Source organism: Mastigoproctus giganteus, chromosome 11 (genome assembly GCF_048544385.1).
Source record: "Mastigoproctus giganteus isolate SK-2022 chromosome 11, ASM4854438v1, whole genome shotgun sequence".
NCBI classification, from domain to species: Eukaryota; Metazoa; Arthropoda; class Arachnida; order Uropygi; family Thelyphonidae; genus Mastigoproctus; species Mastigoproctus giganteus.
Window position 1 is genome coordinate 91,786,850 of NC_143585.1, and position 15,952 is coordinate 91,802,801.

The 15,952-nt window shown below is 37.1% G+C and overlaps 1 protein-coding gene across 1 annotated transcript in view; it reads left to right on the top strand.

The window, feature by feature from the left end:
• Positions 1-15,952, top strand: part of LOC150078257 (protein TRC8 homolog) — a 169,123-nt gene that overhangs the window by 15,988 nt on the left and 137,183 nt on the right. Inside the window, exon 2 of the mRNA XM_090385084.1 lies at positions 5,667-5,748. The gene's annotated coding sequence lies outside the window, so the exon portion shown is untranslated. The remainder of the gene's footprint in view (positions 1-5,666; positions 5,749-15,952) is intronic.

Genomic DNA, 15,952 nt, shown 5'->3' on the forward strand with positions numbered 1-15,952 from the left:
TGGAACAGCCCACGTTCAACATCTATCATGTATGGGGTGCCTGTCATTGGTCCAGCGACTGCTGTTCTGTTTACTATTTGTCCAATCCTGGAACACCTTAACTACAGCACTCTGCAATGGCCCACAAGATTTGTAGTTTCACTAATACTGCCATGTTTCATCTGGTACCCAACAATTATCCTTTTTTCAAAGTCCATCAAATCTAGAATTCAAAGGCTAGGACAAAATAGGAAAAAACTAGGACATTTTTAGTTTTTTAAACGAGGAAATTTTAAAAATTATATTTATTATTAAAAATTGAAATACATATTTATCATTACTGCCAATCATTTTCAGTAAGTTTGGATTACAGAGTAAGTAATTATAAAATGTTTTATAATCAATTTTCAAATTATAAGTAACCAACAAAATACATTCACAATAATTGTTTCCATTTTATTTCTAATGTTGCTCCATTGCTTGTTAATTAATTAAAATACATGCTCTACATTCCCATTGTGGGCAAAAATAGAAAATGTACACCAAAAGGACAGAATTCAAGGGGTTCCTGGGCAATGCGATGTTGTCACTCCCTCTCGCTAGCTTGTACCCCCCCACTGCTTCGCAGGTACATAGGTTCACTGCATTTATGTATATAGTAATTCGATGTCAGCTTGGATAAATGTTGTGAATTAACCAACTTTGAAAGAGGGATGATAGTGGGTACCCGACACATGGGTCACTCTATCGTGGAGGTGGTGCGGAAATTGCACAATCCCATTCAACAGTATCAAGAGTGTATCGGGAATACGCCATTTCTGGAATAACATCTCATTGTGGACAGTGCTGTGGGCAGAGAAAGGTGGTGGATAAATGTGGCCATCGATGTCTGTCTCGCATTGTTTCAGCCAAATGGAGAGCGACAGTGGCACAAACACCACTAACTTCAATGAGGGAGGTGCCAGGAACATCTCAACCAAGAGCATCAGGTGATCATTAGCCACAATAGGTTATAGGAGCTGCCGATCTACCAGAGTCCCGTTGCTAACACCATGACACAGGACTCTACACCTCAACTAGGCAAAAGAACATCGGTACTGGACCTTGGATGATTGGAGACAGGTCTCCTGGTCCAATGAGTCCCATTTCCAGTTATTTCCAGCGAACAGGAGGGTGCGTATCTGGCAGAAACGACATGAAACTATGCACCCATCGTGTCAACAAGGAACTGTTCAAGCAGGTGGACAGTCCATAATGGTCTGGGGCATGTTCAACTGGCACATGTTGAGACCTCTGGTACATCTAGATGCATCTCTGAACGGTCCAGGTTATGTGTCCATCCTTGCAGACCATCTGTATCCCTTCATGGTCATTGTGCAAACCACAGAGCCATGGTGACTAGAACATGGTTTGAAGAGCATTCCACAGATTTTACCATACCACCATGGAATGGCCTCTCAGTTCATTGGACATGAACCCTGTGGAGCATCATTGGGATGTTGTGGAAAGGTCTGTTCGAGCTTTGGATTCTCACCCAGGAATGCAACGGAATTATGGACAGTGGTGCAGCAAGCATGGTTGGAAATATTTGTGGAACGCTTTTGTGAACTAGTGCTGCATTTCCCAAACTGGGGTCCGCAGACAAGTTCCAGGGGGTCTGTGAAATGGTGTTCGACCGTATATATATATATATATATATATATATATATATATATATATATATACTGTGTGTGTGTGTATGTATATATATATATGTATATATATATACATACCATGTATGTCATATGTATGTATATACATACATATGACATATGCATATGTTATATATAGGGGTCCACAAATTTTTTTGATATTTGAAGGGGCCTGTGAACTTTTTTTAATTTTTGAAAGGGTCCGTAGACCTTAGTAGTTTGGGAACCACTGAACTAGTGGACTCAGTGACTGCCCTTATCTTGGCAAAAGGTGGGCCTACCCATGATTTCTGTCCACTCAGTGTATATTGAGTAATTTTTAAAAGTTCAGAACATACCTCGGAACTATATCATTGATTAAAATATTCAGCCCACATTCAATGGGTCAATAAGTTTTCCCAATTATCATCTTCCTCTTTCTCAGAAACAAATTCCTTAAAATTCATAAATTGGTCAAATAATCTACTATCATCGAATTTTACTCCTTTTTCATAAAAAAATAGAACTGTGTATAATGTATATCATCCCATTTTGGAACATCATTTAATTCCATGAATTGTAAGGTTTTAAACTGTTCTCAAATTTTTGTCAGAGTTTCTTATCTCGTTGGAGTGTCATTGAGTTCGAGAGAGACGCTTAGTAGCGAAGTCATAATTTGATTTGTGTAATTTTGAAATACAGGGTTGTTAAAATTAAAGTATCCCTATGTAGAAGGCTCTGGAGCGAGTTCTAAAGCTCGTACTGAAGAGAAATTTGAACAACAGGTACAATAAAGAATGCGCTCGCCATTTATTAGGGAAAAAAAATTGGTTACAAAATTTGTCACTGTCTGGCGCTTAACTATCTTAGTTACGATTATGCATAAATAACTTACGTTATTTACATAATCGTAAGTTTTTGTCACAGCGCCACTACTCAACTCTACTGTACTGTATAAAAGAAAAGCAGTCTCTTCATAATCATACAGTATATGTTTGCCTGCACTACAGCAGCAGCAAAGCAGGGAAAGGCGCTATTAGTGAAGCTATACTGTCAGAACAGCAACAATCCAGCTGCTGCTATCAGAGAATTCCGGCGTCAGAAGCGCATAAGGCGTGGACCTATGACTGTACTGTCCGCAAAATGATTGCGAAATTTGAAGCGACAGGACATCTTGGTGTTCAGCCAGGTACTATGCCACTATGTTCAGCCAGGTACTATGCCACTATGTTCAGCAAGGTAGAGGTCGAAAACGAGTGGACTCCTCTCGTGTTGAAGATATGGCTATGGCTGTCGTGGATTTATCAAGTCAATCTCCATGTGGTAGCGCAAGTGTGCCAGCTGTTTCTCGTGAAGTGGACATGCCGTATTCCACAGTAAGGCTAGTAATGCGTCATGTGTTGCGGTACTATCCTTACAAGATGTACATGCTAAAGCATGGTGATACAGATATTCGTTTCACATACGCACTTCAGTTTCTGATGCGAATGACAGTGGATATCACTTGGCCATGGAACATCCTTTGGAGTGATGAAGCCCGCTTAAATGGACAAATGAATACGTACAACTGTTGCATTTGGGCAACAGAAACCCTCGAGTTATGATAGAGGTCCCGTTGCATTCTCCAAAAGTGACAGAATGGTATGGATTTAGGACCACATTCATGATTGGGCCATATTTCTTGAACAGGTAACACCGACTGGACCCCGCACCTGTTCCGTCACTGGACAGCGATATTATGAAATGTTGGCAAATTTCGCAATACCAGAGCTGCAACAACGTGGGCTTCCTTCAGGAAGCCAAGATGGTGCGCGACCCTACATCCACCATTGTGTCCAAAGATTGCTAAGGCAACACTTTACAGACGAACAGGACATCAGCCGTTGTTTCCAGACATCTTGGCCACCCCGATCACCGGACCTCACCCCATGCCACTTCTGGTTGTGGAGTTTTTTTTGAAGAACCAGGTGTATCGGGAAGGATGTCAAACTTCAGGTGTGACAGATCTGAAGGACAGCATTAGACGTCATGTGCTAGCTATTCCAGTTGACATGTTAGTTCTGCTGTAGAAAATGCTGTTCTTCGAATGGAAACTGTTGTTGACCAAAATAGAGGACACATTGAACAATTGTAGCGCTGTTTAAGTGATTTGTATTGCTACAGCGCCATATAGTGACGAATTTTGTAACTAATTTTTTTTCCCAATAAATGGCGAGCGCATTCTTTATTGTACCTATTGTCCAAATTTCTCTTCAGTACGAGCCTTAGAACTCTCTCCAGAATCCTCTACATAGGGATACTTTAATTTTAACAACCCTGTAATTCAGTCCACTTGTGTAATTTTGGTATAATACAGTCCATTTAATGCAACTAGCATTGCTTTTATTTATTCTGTTGCATTGACCAAAGGTGCAACGTACAGAATATTTAATGAAAATTCATTTTATGATGAGATGATTTTTTTAAATTACAAAAAACTAGGACGCAAGTGTAAAATCCGCGATGACGTCCGAGGATGCCCTAAAAACTAGTCATGACCTCGGAAACGAGAACGTATGGTAACCCAACACAAATCACGTCCCTTACCCCTGTCGATCAAGAACTTCGTATGGACATACGAAGTATGCCACAAACCTGCAGTATTACGTTTACCGATTCTTACCGCAATACGTGTGCCACCAAGCTGGGAAGAACGTCCGATTGCTGTAACATGGGGGCGGTGATAATGTTTTGATTGAATAATGTAAATCTTCATAACGTTAGACAGATTGGCTGATTTTGGTGAAACTTGTTAGCAACATAATGTTTAGGTATGCTACTACACAGTAGCATACCTAGGGGGAGCATTTGCACCCCCTGTAACATTTTTGCCTTAAATGGCGCCTATGGAAGGGTGCACAATTTCTTGACAGGGAAATAGACCATATTACAAATAGACAGTAAAAGCGCCTAATTTGTCACTTTCGTCCCCTCAAGGGAAAACCTCGGTACTACACTGGTACTACATTTTATTAAAATTGCTTTGTCTCATATCTGGTGAGTATGGGCTTGGCACACCCAGTGTTCTGAGTTGGATATCATCATTCTTTTCTTTCCTGGTGTTCTCTCTCTCTCAGGGTAATTAAGAATTTTTTTTTTTTTTTTTTGGTTGGTGCAGCATAAGCCTCAGGCTTCCTTGCACCATACGGTTAATAATATGTAATAATATGTTATGTTATTTTGCAGCCGACCACAAACCATTAAACAATTTTCCTCTCGTATTTTAACATTTTTAGGTCATTGTTACTAATTTATTATAATAAAACTGAAATAAATTTCTATTTTTATCATAAACATCTGCTATAATGCTTTTATCCTTTTAAAGCGTTTTATATTTATTTACAATATATCCATAATAGGTTTTTAAATAATCTATTTTGTAGTAGGAATAATATATAGTTTTGTGTTAAGTAAATCGGCCATTTACAGTAATATAATCGTAATTTTTTTTTTCAATCTTAAGCTAACATGGATAATTGCAACCTTTTATAGTTTACATTTATGAATTCATCACCCAAATAAAGATTTAAAATAACATCACACCAATTAATTTTCCATTTCGTGTGTATTAATAAATTATTTGCTTGAGATTGATACTTTGCTCTCCGTTTCCAGTATTATTCATATAATTTATCTTTTCGTTCATCCATAACATCTAAAAAAGTTTGTGTAATAGTTATTTGCGTATCTAATTCATCAACAAATTCAAGGATATAAACAATACTAAGTTTTTGAAATAGCGTTACTTTTTCATATGTAATTTATCTTTAAATTCTCTTATAAATTCATCGGGTAACGTTTAATATTCTTATATCAATTCTCGATTTAATTTATCTGTATGTTCTCTTATAATTTTTTCAGAAAGAATTGAATATTTCGAAATTGAAGACTAATCAATCATGAAATTCCACCATAAAACTTTCTGAAATCTTTGTTCTTTTTAAGTAATATTCTAATTAAATGTTTTAAATTCTTTAGCTGGTTGTCCAGATACGGTAGGATCTCTAGACCGACGCTTCATCCCTGCTAGCTGCATTTGGTCCAAAAGGATAATGTTCAGGTATCTTCATTTTATATGTTGTAGTTTTTTTTTGTTTTTTTTTTTCGATTAAATAACAGTAATCTTTTTATCACATACCTGCAACATTTCTTCCTTGTCAGATAATATTAAACAATATACGTGTATTCGATAATTTAAATTTTTTTAAACTTTCACTGAAAATAACATCTGTTGATTTATTGTTAATGTAATCAGGATGAGTATTCACATTATATGGATTATTGAATATAGGGCTTTAAGCTTTAAATAATCAATAATCATTCCTTTGTCATGGGACGTTTAATTCCTTCAGATAAAAGAAAAATGTATGTAATGTTTTATGGAATAATTTTTTTTTTTTTTGTAAAGACTATTTCAAATTTTATTCCTGATACTTCAACATTGCATAATTTCAAATTCATATGGTCAAAAATCATATTTTGTTATTGATTTCAAACCTTCTGAAACGTAATAAAAATCATAAAATCAGTTTTATTTAATAATAAAATGTTATAAAAGTATTATTAATAATAATAAATAAAATAATATTTCAGAAATAAATAAATTTCTGAAACATAATAAAAATATATGAAGATAATTTCTCTTAGACTAGATATATAATCATCGCCCTATTCCCATAACAAGGCCCTCTTGGGTAGCACAGTTGGTAGAATCGTCGTCCTCGCACATAGGATGTAAAAGACCGTAGTTCGAGTGCTGTCGACGTGAGGAATTTTTATGGGCCTTTTTCATAACGAGGCCGAGTTAGTCGGTCTCGGGCGAGGTAGCATGATTTTTTTCAGACAGAAAAAATCATGCTACCTCGAAGACAGTCGTATACATTGTCTGCAAAAAAAGTTTACAGACAATGTATACGAAGCAATATAGCCTTAGTCGCTAATGCTCCTAAAACCCTACTGCAACATCAACCCATAATAAGTTAATAATTTCTCCAGGTACAATATTTTATAAAAATTTGCTTTCTGTGGTTAATGAGGGGTTGACCTATGGAAGTCATAATGATAACTTTTCTAATAGAAGCTTATACAGTATTTATTATATCTGTTATCACTTTTGTTAGTAATTAATATATTTTCTTTTGAATGTTTATTTAATTCAATTCTTATTTAAATTCCTGTTAAAATGTTTAATACCTCTGCAGTATTCAACTACTTTATTGAGTGGTAACCAAAACCATACTGGTTTATTTCGTTTACTGAATTATAACCTTTTAGAAAACTGTAGTAGTAATAGTAGTGGCATGTGATGCAAGAAAGCAAATGTATGAGCTTATGCAGCATCAGCCAAAAAAAAAAAAAAAAAAAAATCACACCATTCCCTCCAAATGCCTGTCCGGTTCCTCCTTAAATTTATTCAACCTATCAACTTCCACAACGACAGATGGAAGTTTGTTCCAGCAATTAACCACCCCCTGGCTAAAGGCAAATTTCCGCACATCTATTCTACATCTGTCCTTTCTTAATTTGAATTTATGCCCCCTTAGGTTCGTAATCTGAACAAGTGGAAGGATCCCATCAGAATTCAGCGTGCTGAACCCATTCAAGGCCTTATACACCTCAATCAGATCACCGCGCAGGTGCCTAGTCTCCAGCCACTGCAATTTGCAGAACTTAAGCCTCTCTTGATAAGAGGATCCCTTCATTCCCCTCACCAATCTTGTTGCCCTTCTCTGTACACGCTCAAGTAAATCTACAGCCTTCCTAAAATGAAGCCTCCAGACCTGTACGCAGTACTCAAGGCGTGGCCTGACCATTGCCTTATACAGAGGGATAATCACCTCCTTTTCCCTGCTAGCATTTCTCTGTATTGAAATCTTCAATCTTCATTAATTAATTAATTATCTTTTATGGGATCCATGAAATCTTTAAACCTATTGAAATCAAAGGTATTTAAGGTGTCAGGGTATGAAAAGCACTAGACTTCGAATATTCATTTTAAAAAGTTAATAATTTCCAACTAATGTTTTTATACCAACAGGTAAAGCAGAACTGTTCAAAATGTCATTAGAAGGTCCATCTTTATGGATGGATTATATGGATCTGTTTAAATATATACGCGTAAAATTCCATGGATAAAGAGAAATTAAAAACTTAGTTAAAGCATAAGGACTAAAAAATTTTTAATGTCGAATATTACTCTTTCCCCATAGACTTAAATGGCAATCAGTAAGCCTCTGAGAGACACGTCCTAGAAATGTTTGTTGTGTGTGTGGAAACTGGAATCTTGCTCCAGTTGTCTTGTGAGGTTGTGTATGGTCCTTTGCTTGAATTAGGAAATCTTGTTCTAGCTCTCAGTCCTTGTTGCAAAACATTCCACAGGGGTTAAACTGAAAGTCTGTGCTTTGTGACACGGATTTTGTCAGCTAACACAAATACGTCTCCTCTCCTCTCCAAAGAATTGCCACGATGCAAGTAAAACAGAATTGTTCAGAATGTCGCTATAAACAGGTTGAATTCATGATTTCATCGATGAAACAAGACTAAATTCAAAGAGGACCCGATACTATTACATTACCAAACTGCGCAGTGGACAATCTGGGCGAAATGCTACACCACTGTTGCAATCATCTGATGTGCATTCATTCTCTGTATCTATCTCGGTACAGAGAATGGATGCACCCTCTGCACTTCTGTGACTCTCAATAATTACGTTTATTACGAAGAGAAGACTTTGGCTTATGAGATCTGCGCGGCCATGGTAATCTGTTCTGTGAAGTCCTTTTCTGATTACTGTTGATCTTACTCTTATCCCAATTCTGTCAATACTACCTTTCTTCTCAGTACATTTACGATTTAGCCTCATTATACGTTTCACCTATCGACATGCTCTCGGGTTATTAATGGCCTTCTTCCTAGCTTGGAACGAATGGTCGCATTACCTTTTGTTTTCCATTAGTATACATTTCCAAAGTTGAATTTGGGTACTTCACTCTTTCTGTTACTTGAAGAATCAACGTGACTATTATGTGATAACCTACAATTTTACTACTGCTAAGGAATTTAGGTACTTTTTCTTGTTCTATCCTTTTCCATCTACCTGCCAATGAGTGGATGTCTTCCCCCCCCCCCCATTTTTAATTATTACTGCAATTACCTGTTATATGACCTCTGGAACTAACTGTTGCTTCTCATGGATAAAGTATCCCAATACGTGTCGGAGAACAGTGTAAATTCCCCTATATACACATGCACTTACCAGGCAATTTCTTAGGAAGATCGTTAGTAGAAATACCAAACAGGAGTGGTCCCAGATAAAATCCCTGATATAAAATCTGAAGAGCTCTCCTTAGAAAAGGTGCTCATTCGAATCTTCCAATCATGCAATGGGCTCTTAAATGCTGTTAGGTGTCATTCCATTCCATGCTGTTAGGTGTCATTATGGCTATGTGTGCTCTCAAGTTTAGCTTTTCGGATATGGGAATACAAATAAGCTGTGATTTCAAAGTTACGTGGCCTATAAATCCTGACCATGAATATGCACAGATAATTAATTGAGCTTTGTGTATTGAAAAGTGAATATGTTGGGTTGAATGGAGAACCTCATCGCTGAACCAAGGATGGTCCGACGACGAGGCATCAGTATACTATGTTGGTAAATTGCTCTGTATTCTCTGGTTAGTTTGCCTAGATATTGCAATGAAAAACTGAATTTTCTTTGAGGAACATCATTCTCGTCGAATAAATAACGTTGACCAATTAACTTGTCAATGGTGTGTAAAAAGCTTACGAAAAATTCTCCCATGAATATGTGGTCCGAAAAGAAAACCATATCGCTGTGATATTTCTGCGCAAAGTCGATATCATACGTGGATAATTTTCAGATATTCATTTACTACTTTGTTTATTTAGCTTTCAATTACAAAGTGCCCAAGGAATAGAAGACTGTACAAGAGTCTTCTATTCCTTTTGCAGTGAGAAGTAGAATTCGGCGAAAACCACTTCGAAAGAAGAAGATACTAGCTAAAGAGATGAATTCATTCTTCCGAAACCACTGCATGTTTCGGCTGACTGAATAAGACATACAGATGAAGAGTTATTGGAGAATTAAGCCATCTCCTGACCGCATCTCTGAGAGAATTTGAGAGGATTCAGGCAAACAACTTATTCACCGTTACGTGAACATGCATTGCATTATACGAGGGGCATTCAAAAAATAAGTTACACCTGCCGCCGTCTCTTGTGGTATAATTGCTCAACAAATGTGGCGCCTGTGCGGAATGGAATTCATATCGTGTGCCCCTGGTAGGTGAGTTTCGTTGACGTAGCGGTAACAGTTGTGTAGAAGCAAGCGTTCATAATGGCACGTCAGCTAGAATCTTACTCCAAGTTCGAAGTACGCGGAACAGTACGATTTTTGTGGGCGAAACGTCTGAATTGTTCCGAGATTCATCGTGAAGTAACGGCGATGTATGGGGAAAATGCAGTGTCGCGTCCAGCCATAGTGAAGTGGTGCCAGCAGTTTGAAAGTGGTCGCACAGAATTGAAGGATGCTGATCGAAAAGGAAGGCCATCAACGTCGACCACTGCAGACAACGTGATGCAGGTTGGTGAAATGATTCGCAATAATCGAAGACTGACAGTCGCAGAAATGACAAAGGAGTTGGATATTTCGGTAGGCAGTGTTCATTCCACCGTCCGTGAACATCTTGACTATCGCAAATTGTGTGCACAATGGATTCCTCGTTCACTGATAGACGAACACAAAGGTAAACGTTTTTTGTCTTCTTTAGCCTTCCTTCAACGTTATTCTGTGGAAGGCCATGACTTCTTACGCTGCATCATCACTGGCAATGGAACGTGGGTGCACCATTTCGCCACAGAAACGAAGAGAGCGTCTATGGAATGGAGACACACAACATCGCCTGTGCGGAAGAAATTCAAAGTTGCCCCATCAGCAGGAAAGATCATGGCCACTGTGTTTTTCGACTGTGAAGGAGTTGTTTACACGGAATTTATGGCAAAAGGCACAACAATTAATGCTGCCTCATACTGCCAAGCATTACGGTCTTTGCGAACATCAATGAAAAACAATAGTCCTGGAAAGTTAAGCAAAGATGTTTCATTCAGGACAACGCCACGCCACACCACACAATGCACGCACAACACGACACTTGCTCCAAAGTTTTTGATGGGAGGTATGGCAACATCCGCCGTACAGGCCCGATCTTTCGCCTTGTGACTATCACATCTTCGACAAGCTGAAAGAACATCTAGGGGGACAACGATTTGCAAACGATGAGCAGGTGCAAACAGTAGTTCGACGGTGGCTGAATGACCAAGGAGTAGATTTCTATCATCAGGGAATGGAACGTTTAGTCACACGTTCCGAGTAATGCTTACACCAACTCGGTGACTATGTAGCAAAGTAGTGCAAGGTATGTACTTTCTATTGCATAATCTTACGTACCTCAATAAATATCTCTTGGGCTACAATGGTCAAGTTTAACTTATTTTTTGAATTACCCTCGTACTTTGTTTTCTTTTTTTGAATGAATAAAACCTTTGGCATTGAAAAATTAAGAGCAAATTATTAAAATAAAACTTTATGTTCCTTAATTTTCACAGGTGTTTCAAAGTAACTGGAAGAAAAAATGAAACAGTAATATAAGTAAATAAATTATTAAAGAGAGTATTTAGTTTTGTTCGATGTAAATAAGATTTATAAAAATCCTAGGCATTATACCTTAAGCGCAACGAATTACCAGAACAAAGGTAGTCAGCCAGGAAGCCAACGAATGGATGAACTAATGCAAGGAATATGGCATATACCGTACTGTAGTGTACATACTAGCGGAACTGAAGTTCAGCGACCTAGGTGTGCCCTTCCTACCTGTTGACGAACGGCAACATTTCATTTCCTTGCTGTCTTCGCAGAGAGGTCAAGGTTATGTGAAATATAAGAGAACCAAGCCTGGGGACAAAGTCCAGCTGTTTTCACCACATCATAGAACCTGTTTGGCAACATCATGAGCTAAAATAATAAAGTAGTACAGCCTTCAAGAGGTGTTTAAAATAATTGCAAGATGTGCGGTACATGAGAAACTTCGTAATCGTAACGCCACTCCCTTTCGGGAGTGTAGTTAATTCAAGTTGCACCAGGTGTTTCACCGATATTTTTAAAGTCTTTATTTCATTTTTCTTTTAGAGAGCATAGTTATTTTACTTCATTGCATTTTCTTTTTTACTTGTTTAACTTGAACGCCGAAACAACTAAGGACATGAGGTATCAGTTTATCTGCAGTAAATCATGTATTCTACTACGCTTTGCATGAATGTGAGAACAAAAATCTGAGGAAAGCCTTACACCCCCACCTAAGACCGGCTAATTATAGTTCTAAGTAGGAGAGAGAGAGCGGACTCGTGCAGTTTGAGACGGAAACGAACCATAGATATTTTCCAGTAGGGATAGAAAAACCAACCACTGAGCAATCGTGCAGCGATAGGTCCACAGATCTCGCATTGCGAGGGGTTTCGGTTGGTTGCTTGCTTGCTGTACGGTTTCAGGCGCATCAGCAACTTAGGCCGTATTGCGCCGTATATAAAATGTTCTGTAAATTGCACGTGTTCTGTGGTCGATGTGCTGTTTGCTGGACAATCAACCCGAGTTTCCGGTAGAAAAAATCATGCTACCTTCGCCTGAGACCGACTAACTCAGCCATGTTGTGAAAACTACCCATAAAAGTTCCTCGCGTCATTGACAGGATTCGAACTCAGATCTTATCCACCCAGTGTGGGGAAGATGGCGATTCTACCAACTGTGTTACCCACGAGGACGAGGGTTCCTGAACACAGAATTTCATAAATATCATAGGAAAATAAAGCATCTTAAAAATGTATGTAATTGTACTGAAATATAAAATATAGTATATTCCACTAAAATCAGGAGTGCCCTGCTTTGTTCATTCCTTCGCATTGCAGCCATGCAGACAACCCTAAGTCTTATGCATGTCCTCACGTTTAAAACTAGCGTGTCACAAAATATCGTTTCACGTTGACTTTTGAAAATGTCCGTTTTTAATAATGTTCTTTTTTTCAGTATTGCATTCTTTATGATGATTTATGTATCTTTCTCAATATAACAATGTTATTATTACCATATAATAAGAATAATACTGTATTAAGTATCATGTACTAGCCATTACATTTTCGTATTTAATTATTAATAATTAAATTTAAAAAACTTTAAATATTAAAGTTGCAACAAAAATTAAATTCTTTTTAGAAAAATTGGTAATTATAATGGAGAGAATTTTTTTTTTTTTTTTCTAAGAAGGCCCCCATCAATTTTGCGGGAGAATGCTGTATATTCTTATTGATATGAGTGTAAGAAAATTTATTTTAAAGTAATTATGAATTGTAAACCTTATGTTAAAAGATAACATGTAGCCAGCCGTAAAGTTGTTATGAATTCCGACCCTTATATAAAAATATGAAATGTAGCCATAAAGTACTTACGAATTGTAAACCTTAGATAAAAAGATAAAATGTACCCATAAAGTGATTGAATAAGGGCTAATACAGTCACCAGCCAAAGACTAACTATATCACGAAAAAAGAAACGAATGCCAAAAAAAAAAAAAAAAAAAAAATTCAGTGTTTTTCACGAAAACAATGGGCTGTTTTCAGACGCTATCCATTCCTTCCACGCGTTACTATGATGGAATTAGAGACTACATATATTAAATGGAGTTTAATGTATTGGGGGAATTCTGTGACATTGAATGGGCGATGGTTAAATCAAAATATAAAATAGCCCTGAATTTTATTTTCTGTGTGTGTGTAAAAAATATCTTCGAAGTGTATGTTTTTTCATCGCTACGTTAAAAAAAAAAAAAAAATCAAAAAAAATCAGAGTTCAAAACACATTTCGATTCCCCCGAGTCCATTTAAGGGAGGATAGGGAGAATTATGGGAATCTATACCCTCGGTTCCCAGCATAGGGGATGAGGGGCGGGAATTTATTTATATATTTGGGCAATCTAAGTCAACCAAATTATTCCCAATCCTGCCTGAGCACTGAGAATACTTAATGAACTTTGCAATTATCACATAAAAATTGTTGTTTTTTTTTCACTTAAAACACCGAGTTTTGTTCGTAAGATATATCTTTAACACGATACAATGTGAAACTGCATTGTATTTAACATATGCAGTTCATTTTCTTTACAGAAATTTTTAAGAAAGTTTCAATAGTTTAGTTTTTTGAGTGTACACTAGAAAATCATTCATATATTTTGAAAATCAAGCTTTGTTTTTTATAAAATTTAGTTTTGATATTTGTTCCAACAACTTTTTTTAAGTTGTTGGAATGAATATAATATAAAAATAAAATGAATATAAATATAACGCTTGAAATAACAGGTGGGAGTCTAGAATTTTTTGAAGATACGTCACAGTGGAGATGATCAACAGATAAATACAGAGGCGAAACTACAAATTCTGTTCCCCCCCCCCTGATTCTCGAACGGATCTCCCTGTGTCCTTGAACAGCAATATCAATGCAACAGCAATCCCCAAAACCTGGGGTATGATAGTTTCGCCACTGTTATAGAGGGCCTCCTCAAAACAGTTCTAATCCTAATTTCGTGTAGCTAAAATCTAAATATAGGATTTCTGCATTTACAACGAAATTAAAATTTACTCACAATTACGTTAAGAATTCAAGAAAGCTTTTAATGCTGTTGCACTCGGAAGACTACTGTACAAATTGGAGCAGTTTGGTATTAAGGGCAAGTTCCTACAATGGATAAAAGGGCAGTTGAGTGGGAGAAGACAGAGAGTGGTAATCAATGGACACTGTCCTTCGTGGACCAATGTTATTAGTGGAGTCCCCCAGAGTTCGGTGTTGGGTCCATTGTTATTTTGTATATTTATCAATGATATTGGTGAAGATATATCAGGCTTAATGTCCAAGTTTGCGGATGATGATATAAAGGTTGGCCAGGTTGTTAATGACATTTTACTACTACAACAGGATATAGAAAAGTTGGACAGATGGGCTGAGAAGTAACAACTGAAGTTTAACATTGACAAATGCAAAGTACTGCATATGGGTAGCAGTAACCCCAGAGAAATGTACCAAGTACTGCATATATTGACAAATGCAAAGTACTGCATGTGGGTAGCAGTAACCCCAGAGAAATGTACAACTGTGTGGCACTACACTCAGGATGGTGGAGAATGAAAAAGACCCGGGGGTAATTGTGCAGTCCGATATGAAGTTTTCTGACAGTGCAGACAGGCTGCCAGAGCAGGTCATGGGGTATTGTCAATGATATACAGGAATTTTGCTATCAGGGATAAGGAGGGGATTATCCGTTTGTATAAGGCTACACTTTGAGTACTGCATGCAGGTCTAGAGGCCTCATTTTAGGAAGGATGTAGAGTTGCTAGAACGAGTATAGAGAAGGGAACAAAGAGTTGCTCTTACCAAGAAAGACTTAAATTTATATCAACACATCGTTTTGGTACTTGAAATTACAAGGATTTTTTTTTTTTTTTCCCTTTTTTAGCTTCTTTTAATAATTTCCAGTATTGTCACTGCTACTACACTTATTGTTGGAAATGTCTGGAATTTGTGGTCTTCTCAGTCATTGCCTTGTTTAACAGTTTTAAGCCACAATTTTTCATAATACAGGTACCACAGTATTATCGTTTAATTTCATACAAAACAAGAAATAATTTGGTACACGAGAGAGCATCGCTGGATGCATGTCGCCGCGGACCAAATTCATTTACTGTTTCTTATTCTATTTTGCGAATGTTTACATAAAAGAATATGCAAGTAGAAAAATATTTACATATTCCAAGTCAAAGATAGATTTTTTTTGAACGGTCGAGATAGTCAGAAGAGATAATATTTCAAAATGCGTTTGCACTCAGACAGGCAATAAATAAACTGTTAAAATATAATAATAAAGCAGAAATGATATTTTTATTAAATAAATTAACGAGTGAGTCCATAATCCATTAATTTCTTTATTTTTAATTTCATTAACTCGTCAACTAATTTGTTGTTAATTTGACTAGAACGACTGCACTGGTTCTTATTCTTCTTGGATGACTTTCGACTACATCACTTAAGTAGCCAGCTGCAATTTGGTTCCATTCCTACTTCAGTGTAGTCGTAATAGCAACAGTCGAAGCTGTACTGGTTTAGCCTAACCCATCATTCCAGCTTGCCCTAAAGGTGTTAAAGGTGTTTT